Genomic DNA, 13,298 nt, shown 5'->3' with positions numbered 1-13,298 from the left:
AATGGAACCAGGAGTGCAGGTTAAAGTGGCTCTCAACTTATAGACGTTTCAAAGGCGATTTTTCTACTTTCCTCATATTCATAAAGATCTCTGAAAATTGTAGCCCCACTCTAGAGAAAAATGAAAAAATTCCAATTGATCCAAACATTTTCCATCTCTGCGTCAGATCTCTCCTCAGTAATCTTCGTTTCAAGAAAAAAAAATTTCCCCAGTTTCCAAAATTATTATGATCCCATCCAATCGTCTAAAGCCCCCAAAAGATGAAAAAAAAATAGAATAAATTGATGTTGGTGTATGGGAAAGAGTGGATAGGGTGGACAACTCAAATATCTTCCCTGGTATGAGGCATTGGAAATTCACAATGCCCTGCAGTGACACATCAGGTGATAAGATATGTAATACCAGGCATTGCGAATTTGATGAGCAGATTTCTGGTGATGTTTGCGGACCATTTGATTGATTGTTCCTTTGGTGGTCACAGATACCTGATTGTAATTGAGGAGCTGAGAATCAAAACTCACATTTGCCACCATAAACGATTTTGAGAAAAACGCGAAAAACTGAGTTAGTAGTGTTGCCAGTTGAAAAAACTTATAATACCAAAATGAATCATTAGATAGCGCTACTAGAACACGATTCCCTGTGTTGACTGATTTTCACCTAGCTCCCTTCTGCTTTAATATCCAGACAAAGAATGGCAAATGTGAGTTTTGACTCCAAGATTTGCAATCAAATTTTTTTTCACTGTTTTAATTACGACGATAGGGAAAAGTTTGATAACAAGCAGAATTTTGGTACACGGGGGTTTTTTGATACGCTGAACACGAATTTGGGGTGTCCAGGTGAATCCGGTGTACGCTTCCCCTTTTTTTGTGGACCTTAAGCCCCCAAATTTGTTTTTTTGCGTTTAAGTCTGAAAATATGCAATTTTATGCAAGATTTATGTTTTTTGGGTCGCAGAATACGAATTTGACAATATTTTTTTTGTAGGGGTGGGGGATGAGGGGGTTAGGGGGGCGAGAAATTCAAAATTTGACTATAATGATGTGTGATATGTCGAAATGTATGTTTTTGAGGGTGTAGATCACGAATTTGACAATATTTTTTTTCGTAGGGGTCAATGGTGGGGGCTGAGGGGTGAAAATGGTTAAAAATTCAAAATTTGACTATAATGATGTGTGACATGTCGAAATGTACGTTTTCGTGGTTGTAGATCACGAATTTGACAATATTTTTTTCGTAAGGGTTGATGGTGGGGGATGAAGGGGGTGAAAAATTCAAAATTTGACCATAATGATGTGTGATATGTCGAAATGTATGTTTTTGAGGGTGTAGATCACGAATTTGACAATATTTTTTTCGTAGGGGTGAATTGTGGGGGATGAAGGGGGTGAAAACGGTGAAAAATTCAAAATTTGACCATAATGATGTGTGATATGTCAAAATGTAAGTTTTTGAAGGTGTAGAAAAGGTGAAGGGTGGGGGATGGAGAATTTTCTATTGGAGAGCCGTCAAAGTCCCTGGAAGAAAAAATTTGTAACATTTAAACAAAATTCACCATGATTTTTCACTATAATTGACTGTTGTCGTCGCCGGGGCATTCGGGGGCAAAAATGGCAAATGACATCTTGAAATACACTATCTGAAGTACTAGCCCCTGGGATTTCCCGTGCATCTACGTGCAAAAATTTGTTCTATTCCTATTTATGTAGCAGAATAGGCAAAACACGGAGTTTTAACGTAAATTAAACCTCTATAACGACTTTATAACAAACTAAAATCGAGTAAATTGATGAAAATTACTCACTTTCAGTTGAATTATTTATACTTGGTACATTTCGACATATTACACATCATTATAGTCAAATTTTGAATTGTTCACCGTTTTCACCCCCTTCATCCCCCACAATTCACCCCTACGAAAAAAATATTGTCAAATTCGTGATCTACACTCTCAAAAACATACATTTCGACATATCACACATCATTATGGTCAAATTTTGAATTTTTCACCCCCTTCATCCCCCACCATCAACCCTTACGAAAAAAATATTGTCAAATTCGTGATCTACAACCACGAAAACGTACATTTCGACATGTCACACATCATTATAGTCAAATTTTGAATTTTTAACCATTTTCACCCCTCAGCCCCCACCATTGACCCCTACGAAAAAAAATATTGTCAAATTCGTGATCTACACCCTCAAAAACATACATTTCGACATATCACACATCATTATAGTCAAATTTTGAATTTCTCGCCCCCCTAACCCCCTCATCCCCCACCCCTACAAAAAAAATATTGTCAAATTCGTATTCTGCGACCCAAAAAACATAAATCTTGCATAAAATTGCATATTTTCAGACTTAAACGCAAAAAAACAAATTTGGGGGCTTAAGGTCCACAAAAAAGGGGGAAGCGTACACCGGATTCACCTGGACACCCCAAATTCGTGTTCAGCGTATCAAAAAACCCCCGTGTACCAAAATTCAGCTTGTTATCAAACTTTTCCCTATGGAATTTTGCAAACAAAACTAAGTTTTCATCAAAACTCACATTTGCCATTGGCAAATGTGAGTTTTGATTCTAACCCTTGGTTTTGAAGGTGAATTTCACACCAAAATGACTTTGATCCAAAAAAACCGAATATGTCACATTATAGAGTGTAAAACGGTATATCCAAATCTGCCATAAAACGTTTTTTTTTTTTTTTGGCAAATGTGAGTTTTGATTCTCAGCTCCTCAATTAAAGATCATTTTTCGCATTATGGTCACATGTTCGTTGAGAAGGAGAAAACCACTGCAGTAGTATCTCGTTGCATTCGAGAGGTACTATTCAAATCTAGTAGCGCTCTTGGTCACCGTGTGTTGAAATTTCAGTCTGATAACCGAGGTGAGTTCGACAACAAAGCAGTAAGTTCAGTATTACGAGAATTTGGTGTTCATCAACAGTTATCAACACAATCCGGTGCTGTTGAATGCAAAAGGCAAAAGCAGTACAATTGTCGAGATGGCGCGAACATTCAAATATTCCAATCCACATATTACGTATCCTGTCAAAATCTGGGCTGAACTTGTTACCACTGCTCCGTATTTGCTGAATCGAGTAAGGTAAAGTCGGGTAATTCCGATAGCAAGCCCTAGCTTTGTTGCAAAGCACATTTTGGCACAAATGATGAAGAAAGTAGGTAGTTTTAGTGCCAACCTACACCCATTAATGAGATGGTCCATTTGCTCCATTTGTCAAGTCAGTGCAGTGTTCAAAATCTGAATGCCTAAAACCTTTGCTGCAAAAAACAGTGCATTTTTGAAACTCGTTTTTATCGTTCAAAACTTGTTGAAAAATTCTGTTTAGAAGTTGAAATTTGATGGATATGTGTTAAAGTGTCAGTTCCTCTTTTGATTTTGCTTTTATAATTATTTGTTTGGTGGTACTGAATTATCAAACATGTCGATCATTTTTTATGTTGTGGGGTGATTCCAATAGCCCTAGCGAAATTGCCCTGTAATGTTTTTTTCTGTGTTTTGATGTAGTATTTTTTTGGGGGGTTGAAATTATCAAAGAAAACCCTCAAAAGGGGGCTTTTTTCTCTAGTTAGTCTAGTTTTCAAAAATTATGCCTCAAAAATGCATATTTGTTAAAAAATTTCAATTTTTGTTCTAATGATTCAATTTATATGAAATAAAAACCCAGCTATGCAATAAAAGGTATATTTCAACATTACTGGCTCGGAATTACCCCAGGAAAACTACTTTCCTTATAAAACTCATTATTGGAATTGCCCCAAAAATGGGGTAATTCCGATAACTTGACCTTCCAAAATGTTTTTTCAATTAAGTATACCCGCACAACAATTGTAGATGTCGACATTTACATCGACTACGTTTTTTTTCCAACATATGATGGAAAAGGAAAAGTGATCAATTAATTATTTAGTAGGAATCTTCAGTCCATACAAAAGCCAGGTAAATGAAAATTTTTGAAATTTTCTCATTATTTCTGATACCTTGACATGCCATCTCGACATGTAGATGTCTACAACTATGTCGACCAATTTTTCAGAATTAAAATTTCTGTTTTAGTGCTTAAAATTTTAGTAAACATTCAAAAATACGATCTTGTTCAATGTGGAAAACAAATTTTTTAGGGAATTGATGAAATTATTCACTTTTCCGCAGTTTGGAGATGTAGATGATATGATGTTGATATTGTGGATGTATTTGTTGATGTCGAATTTCACATCAACATTAACATCGACATGTCGACATGAAAATGGATTAGTTTAGTACTCGCAGCTAAAGTATTGCACCATCTTTGATATAAGGGATTTCTGTTGAACTTCTTGATTATACAGACTTTTCGTCTGTACTTCTTTGGAAGTGGACTTTGCATCGATGCTGTTTTCAGCACTAGCAATAGCCACATCAGAGGAAATAATTTTTGGGAAAAAAAATTAAAAATTGTTAAACTCAAATTCCATAACTTAATGAAGCAGGAGGTCGACATAAATTTCGATGTGAATGTCGATCCATCCACATCCATCACTTTTGGATGCCCCATGTCGATGTGAATTTCGACCCTATGTGGAGCCAATTGTTGACACGAATGTAGATCAACATCAGTCCACAATTACATTGACAATTAGCTCGACACAGGGTCGAAATTCACATCGACATGTGGCATCCAAAAGTGACGGATGTGGATGGGTTGACATTCACATCGAAATTAGCATGGTCATTGTTGTACGGGTATGTACAGGGTGGCCAGAAATATCGGGTACCCCTAAAAAAGTTTTCTAACTAAATACTTCGGTTGGTCACAGTGAATGATAATAATGATAACACATGATTGGTTGTTGGACTGGAGAGATAACATTCCACCAATCATATGCATCTATTTCACGTTGCCAACCTATATTTTTAATGAAAAACTTTCTTAGGGGTACCCGATATTTCTGGCCACCCTGTATGAAGCCTTCGCACAAATCACTCTTCAATATAGTCAATGTGTAGCTGAAGGAGGTAGGAATAAAGTTGTTTCATCATTTTTGCACCAAAATGTACAGGAAACCCAAAAAATGAGAAATTGCTAAAATTTTGAATTTTGCCATCTGAATTAGGAATTACCCCACTTTACCTTAGGCAAATCATTGATTAATGGCTCGACTTCTTACAAATTGTGGTTTGATATACCACCGCGAATACAACACCTTCTAATTGTGAGTTCAAAGTGCTAGGCTAACGTTCTGATTCAATTATGTCGAAAATCAGATAAAAAGATACTCGCAGGTTACCTTGTCGGATACGATGGTGAAGAGCAATATCGAGTTTATGTTCCAAAGAAAAGTGACATTGTTATTTCAAAAGATGTCACTTTTAACAAGAAACTTTGAGATTGCGACCAACGAGTTACTTTACCAATCAATCAAGGCTTGTTAGATCCGATTGATACTGATACCGAAATCAGTGATGCGAAGGAAACTAAAAGCACTACGTCAACACTGAAGAAAAGTGCACCTTCTACGTTGAAGTCATTGTCTGCTACACCAAAATCTTCAACTACATTGACTCCGAAAAGTTCACCAAAATAATTGAACAGTTCCTCACTCGGGAATGACGAATTCGATGACGCTAACGATGATATCAACGACGATAGTCAAGACCATTCTGCACACAGTTCAGACTTGACAAAATGGCGATTATTATGCGACCAAATTGGTTCGAAATCTCCGATTCTGAACAATTACGCTAATTGCGTTGAAATCGAGATTTTGACAGCTGAATTCGAAGCTTCAACGAAGTCGTATGTGGAAGCTGTTTGAAGCCAAGACCATTTCAAATCGAAAGATACTATGGACACTCCGAAGAAATCCATAGTCGCTAACAACGTACATATTTGTTTGTTTGTAAATATGTTAAATACATTGTGTTTTATTTCAAATTGTGCATCGTACATATTATAATGATATTTCATTACGTTATATTCAAATTTCATTATCAAACATGTATCCAATTTTGCCAAATTTTCTTGAAATTCCATTTAGTATTTTTTGGTGATTTCTACCATTTTTTTAAAATCATTTTTAATGATTGTTCTTGGACATTTATATATGTTATTTTAAACGTGTTTTAGAATGTTTTTTCATACAACTTTCGCCAAAATTTTCTTCAGAAGTTTCATTCTATTTTAGATCATTTTCGATGATTTCATCGACTTTCGAGTATTTTCACATCATTCAAGTGGTTTTCGCAAAAATTTGCCAGATTCTTGAAAAAATTTCATCAGTTTGTGGTAATTTGTAATTTTTTGGCAAATTTTCAAAAATTATCTCCACCCCAAAAAGTACCCACCTGATCAACAGTATGTTTTCTTTTTGAACAAAGCCAAAGAGCAGAGTCATGTTTTAGACACAGGTATACGAGGGAGCACACTATAAGGGTGAGTTTGTTTCGAAATTAAACAAATACCGCGCCATCGAGAGAGAAGAGCATCTGGCAAATATTTTATATTTTTTTTCGTCTTCTAAAGCCCCTCCCGTGACTTTCGCATGAATTCTTGTTTCCAACCATTTACGTTTCGCAAACACTTCTCATTCACCGTATACTATAAAAATGCTTTGAATGCTAATTTTTCACAAACTTTCCAGCGCTATTGCAAAAGTATTCAAAGTTTTTCCTATAGTAACACAACGCCAAAAAAAAAAAAAAAAAAAAGGAAACTCGAATTCTCAGCGGAGTTCGAAATGCAAAAAACTCGAATGTTTATTGGGAAATCGCCATACAAAATCTTCTACGTGTAAGCAAAATTTCAGCAGGCCAATTACCCTTCAACAAAACAGCTTCCCATTCATCGTAATGAATTTTTGGGATCGTTTCATATTCATTTATCGAACCCTTTTTAGACCCGAGATGAAATCAATCAAACCATTATATTATTCGGTGCAAATTGCACTTCGTATAGTCTTCAACCGAATACTCGCTCGAGTCAATTCCCAATTTGGTTAGCGTGTGACGTGACATGAGGTCCCATCATCGCTTATTCACTCCCCAACCTAACAAACCTCGCCGCCTCACATCGTCGTTAATGGAAATAGCTCGTAAAAGCATCCGATACAAGATCGTCGACGGCGCGGCGGCGGCGGCGACGAAGGCCACTAAAAAAAGAAAAAAAAATGGAAAAAAATAAAAGAAGCGACTCGAAAAACTCCACCCTAGGCAACGCGATCAATTAACAAATACCCCGCTGCGACTTAATGAGCAACATCCAAACTATAAACACAAACCGTATAAAAGGGTTCGTTTCGCTCGGTACTCGCGTACAAAAAGAATAATCTCGCTTTCATCTCTCGTCGACAATGATTACTTGTGTTAGCGGTAATGGGCCACGCACAACGAAAGGCTCTATATATATATATAGGGTAGGTAGTCCGAGTCGCAAGAAGCTATATCGCCGATTTGCGAAAAAGGGTTACGCCAAGTCTTTCCCTTCATCATCCGCTTCGCTTACACGAGTCACGAATTATCTTTATCAAACTACTTTTTGCTTTATTATTTTTTTTTTCGACGTTATACGACTTACGAGCTGCTGTTCGCTTTTTATTTATTATTACTATTCATTTTCATCATTGTTTACTCCTATGTTAGTATAGCAAAGGAGCACGAGGAACGTCCCAAGTCGCCCAGTCGAAGTCGTCGTAACAGTTTCGGGGGGTGTAAGTTGGCTTCCATGTGCAGCTCAAATCGGAATCCCCCAAAGAGATAGAATTAAATGCACCAGACTGAGACTCCTGTTCCATTGCAGCTTTCATCTCTGGTTTGCAATTGTACATGGTACGTCAATGGTATGGTATGGTACGGTATATTCGATTCGATGGCACGAATAATAAAATAATTGACCAACGCACGCGCGCCCATCATTCAATTCGACTCTGTCTGCCCCTCTGTCCGACCATTCCACATTTTGTCGCCCGTATTCCTGTTATTGGGTGCCTAGTTAATGTATCCAGTACACACCAACACCACACTCACACACATACGAGTACATACGGGCTCGGCTCGACTCGATTCTTCTGTACGTGATGATTTGAATTTCAAACCACATATACGAGTACACGACCAACACTCTCTTGGTCGTTTACACGTTTCTCTCGAAAAATTTCCCAAACATACGTCAATATTTACGTACACCACACATCGTTCGAGCCCGAGCCACGGCCATCGCTCGTTGTTATGCAAAAAGGCAACGCGTCCACAGAATTTTTCCATTATCGAAACGCTATACTCGAAAGTGTAAACGTATTCGTATAGTATACTTCTCTATACTTTACTTATACATTTATGCATACCATCGCCGTGGCCATTAAACATCGCTCACCCTTCACCCCCCCCCCCCTCACCCAACTGTTCATGGCGAAGGCGAACTCATCATTCTTAATCTTCTCTGTTTTTAGTTTTTTATTTACACTAACGATGTATCGTAATAGGCAATCTCAGACGACGACGCTTCAAAGGTCAAAATGATGGAGGCCTCACGGATGATGCTCTTTCACTTTTGGTACTATTGTCAGTGAAGAGTCAACCAGTCACACTCGAGTGTTGGAGGAAACTAATTTCAAACACGTTTACTCTGAGAGGGGACAGTGTTTCCGGATAAAATTTCAATATTAAATCGCCATTGAGAGATTGCCAATAATTTACCATAAGCGCCGGTAATTTACCGTAATTACTCGTAATTTACGGTAATTACCAAAAGTTCACAGTAATTACTGATGTTTTAAAGGTATTTTTCAAGATGAAAAGATTTTCATCGGTATAAGTAAGTACCAAAATTACCACGAATTTCCACTGGAAATTTACCGTAATTACCAGGTAGTAATTTACCAATTTACCAATTGTCAATTATTAATACATAACTTATTGTAATTACCAGAAATTTACTAAGATTACCATAAACTATTTCCCGTAATTACTCGTAATTTACGGTAATTACTGGACGTTTTCTAAGTATTTTTCAGGATGACAGAATTTTTAGCAGTATACTAAGTAGTACCAAAATTACCACGAAGTTCCACTGGAAATTTACCGTAATTACCAGGTAGTAATTTACCAATTTACCAATTGACAATATTATTAAATATTAATACATAACTTATTGTAATTACCAGAAATTTACCAAGATTACCTAAGGTACTGTAACCCGGGTATGTCAGACTCCCATTTTGTTCCTCACGAAAAAAAATTGTTGTTTTTCGATTCAAGGTTTTTATGACGGAATTTCTGGCATAGAATGAAAGTAATCATTGAATTAGAGCACATGCTGTGAATTTCACACAATTTCAAACTATTTTTAACCCAAAAATGAAGTGCTGAAAAATGACTGAAATTCAAAACAATTAAATGTATTTCAATTGATACATGTAGCATACCATTGGAAAGCTCATTCAATTCTCTTTCAAAAATGTTATTATGAAAAAGTTGTAAAAGTGCACGGTTTTGAAGATATACGCGATTAAAGTTTGCCGAATTCCCATATACTGCAATGCTAAGTTCGTCAAACCAGGAACAAAATGGCCGTCTGACATACCTGGGTTACAGTTCCCTAAGATTACCATAAACTATTTCCCGTAATTACTCGTAATTTACGGTAATTACCAAAAATTTACGGTAATTACCAAGAATTTACGGTAATTACTGGACGTTTTTAAGTATTTTTTAGAATTCGGACTTCCACGTTCCCCAGAGGGCGATACCGTCGCGCATTCTGATTGGCTAGTGATATTCTGTACCTTTCTTTGTTTACTTCTCAAAACGGGACTTTTTATCACAAACTTCGGCGATTTCAAATTCGATGTTATATTTCCATTAATTCACATTGAATAAAACTAAATTTACGTATAGAAAATTGTTTTGCGATCGTGCTATCGAGTAAATGTTGTGGTGAATTAAAATAACACTTGCAAATAACTTTAAATCCATTTAATCGTGCAACTTTGTTTCATCCTTCTAAGCTCTCTAAAAACAGTGTAACTCGAGGTAATATTTATTATTCACAACGTATCACGATATTAGAAGTCATATATTAATCAAAAACACTAAAAAAACACCACAAAATTTACGAAATTAATGAAATATTGTTGAAAATGAATACGAGTATGAAATCGCCGAAGTTTGTGATAAAAAGTCCCGTTTTGAAATGTAAACAACAAGAGCACAGAAATATCAACAGCCAATCAGAATGCGCGACGGTATCGCCCTCTGGGGAACGTGGAGGTCCGAATGACAGGATTTTTAGCAGTATACGAAGTTCCAAAACCAAAATTACCACGAATTTTCACAGTAAATTTACCGTAATTACCATGGTAATTAATTTACCGTAATTTACCAATTATTAATAACTTCTTGTAAATACAGTAGCAGAAATTTACGGTAATTACTGATGTTTCAAGGTATTTTTCAAAATGACAAAATTTTTAGCAGTATACATAAGTACCAAAATTACTATGAATTTCCATTTTCAAAAAAATTCAAAATTTTCACCATCTTATACAGAAAAAAAAAAAAAAAAATGAAAAAGTTCGTGCTCAATTTTTTAAGTTTTTATTCTCAAAAAAAATATACAAAAATAAATAAAATTAAACAAAAAAACATCAAGTTTAACACTCATTGAAGTTTGAAAAAGTAACCAATAATTTTAACACTGAAAAAAAATTATCGAGAAACACTCCATCAAGACTTCAACAATTTAAGCACAAAAAGCACAACTTTTAATATTAAAAATTATTGTCAAAAAAAAACACTTTGTCGAGACTTTTGAACTATTTTTACTTCAGGAGACAATTTTTTTCATCGTTTTCAGTAAAAAAAAGTCAGATTTATGGCAATTTTTCTACCGAATAAAAAGTGTGGATACGTGGTAATTTTTGGTAATAAGCAAGACTTGTACAATTTCAACAAAAAACAAAACTTTTTGGCAAAAAATTAGAATTTTCAGAAATTTTTGATAAAAAACGAGACTTGGACAATTTCAGAAGGAGGGAGGGTTTTTTTTGGGCAATCTTTGGGCAAAAAAAGCCACGGGTTGACAATTTTGGCAAAAGCCACGTTTTTTTTTTTTTGCAATTTTGGGCATAACATATGATAGGGGTGAAATTTTTCATCATTTTTAACAAAACAGACGAGATGCAAAAAATTGGGCATTTTTTGATCTGGCATGAGCGAATTTATAATTCGAGATGTTAAAGTCCGTAGTTTTTGGTAATTCTTTGATTTTCCCTGCTTACCCATTTCTTCCCAAATTTCCCAACTTTTTCCAACTCACCCAATTTTTTCCAAAAATTCACAACTTTATTTATGACTAAATTTTACTGTTGAGAGCGGCCACCTCACTCCCCTCAGATTTTATTTTTTCATCGTTTTATTGACTTTTTCTCGTATTACTAAAGGTTCTGCGACGACCTACCCCCCCCCCCCCTCCCACCGAACCACGTTAATTTCATGCTTACAATTTTCATGCGTGAACATTGGTAAAAATATTTGCTAAACTGAAAATTTTTGGTTACTTTTTGGGTAAAAAAAAAAAAGGGTTACCAAAGTTACTTACTTAAAAAATGAAAAAAAAAAAATGTTGAGATGCCTGGACAACCCTCCTGCCCCCTTTTCGGCACGCCTCTGGATATAAATTTTTCATCGTTTTATCGACTTTTTTTTCGTGTTATAAAAGTTTCTAACCCCTCCCCCCCTCCTCCATAGTTAATTTTTAGCTTTCAATTTTCGTGCATGATGTTGATAAAAATATTTGCAAAACAGAACGTTTTCAATTAATACTTTTGATTACCTTATTGGGTACTTTTTTGGTGGACAAAGGTTACCAATGTTATTTTTTTCTCGAAAAATATCCTTCGGGATATCTGCCTGGTTACAGCAGCGTAAAGTATGAATAAGTGAAATTTTGAAACTGAGATACCAAACATGGCGATTGATGGCGGCGCCGACTCGTCCTGCATAAGGAAAGACCTCGGGTCATTCTCAATACTCGTTGTGTACAATGTGTACATCTATATCGTATGTATTCATCTCATATTGCGGCCATAACAATACACGATTAGTCCACCGATGACGGTTTAGTAAGTTGTACGACTTCGTGGAAGCCGCATAAAAATCTCAGCCTCGCAATTAACTCCCTATTTATACATAACATTACATTTATACTGAAACGACCCACGATGAAGAAATTTTCTCTACACTTGTGCTACAACATATCAGAGTGTTATCCTATACCAGAGTCCATATTCTTCCATTTTCCGGCGTTGGCGATGAAAAACTTGGCTCCATCATTCATCATCGAATTATGTGTAGGTACGACTTTTGTACATTATCGACCAGTGTGAAAAACGAACTCACGCTGCGGTGTTAGAGGTCGGATTCGAGAAAGAAAATGTTATGGAAAAGGATAAGGAACTCGTGATTCCTGTTACTAACACGAAAAACTAATTACCCCGGACACGTCTCTTCGCTGTTCTGCACTTTGAATTGCTCAAATCAACAACTGTACTGTATCGTTTTTCGCCGTTGGTGATCTTTTTACTTACAATATTCTATTTTGTGGAAAATCGAAATAGGGCGAGCGAAGGGCGAAATTATGGAATTTTAGCAACATTTGATGAGGGGGAGGGGGTGTAAGGGTACACAATTTTTATCAAAATTCTAAAAACCTTCGAAAGTCGAGTGACTTACTGATCGTTGCTTATTTGAACGTGCTGAGCTCGAATATTCGCGTATGTTTTCGATTTGCCCCCCTCTGCCCCCACCCCATCAGTGCCCCACGTGAGGTTGAAAATTCGAAGTTGTAATTCAAATGGCGTGTGACGTATCGTTTGTTGGGTTTTCGAAGGTGCTGAGTTCGAATATTCACTCGGTTTTTAGCTACGACCCCTCAGTGCCCCCTGTCATTCCTCAATTTTGGAAACAATATTTTAAAAATTCATAATTTTATGTGACATAATTGATTTTACGTTCACAATGAAAATAAAAGCGTTAAAAATTATTTCAAATTATTTAAAGGTCGTGAAATTTCAGTGAAATTGGGCGAATATCGCTTGAAAACGTCTTCAAAGCGATGCTTAGCTTGAAAAATTCGCCCCAAAAAAAACAGGGTGGGAAAAATGAAAAAGGCATACGAAACACAGTCAAATCGAACAACCGAGGAAGAGTTATTCATTCATTGTGGGTTTGAAAATATTATACGACCGGATTGCTGTGCTAGTGCTGGAGCGAGAGCAACATTTTACGAGTACGC

General features: G+C 36.2%; 1 protein-coding gene across 1 annotated transcript in view; it reads right to left on the bottom strand.

Annotated features, from left to right (window-relative positions):
- LOC135842271 (centrosomal and chromosomal factor-like) overlaps positions 1–13,298 on the bottom strand; it is a 119,617-nt gene that overhangs the window by 6,319 nt on the left and 100,000 nt on the right. The gene's annotated exons all lie outside the window — the stretch shown is intronic.

The sequence above is a fragment of the Planococcus citri genome, chromosome 4, assembly GCF_950023065.1.
Source record: "Planococcus citri chromosome 4, ihPlaCitr1.1, whole genome shotgun sequence".
NCBI lineage: Eukaryota > Metazoa > Arthropoda > Insecta > Hemiptera > Pseudococcidae > Planococcus > Planococcus citri.
This window is presented reverse-complemented; position numbering and strand designations above follow the sequence as displayed.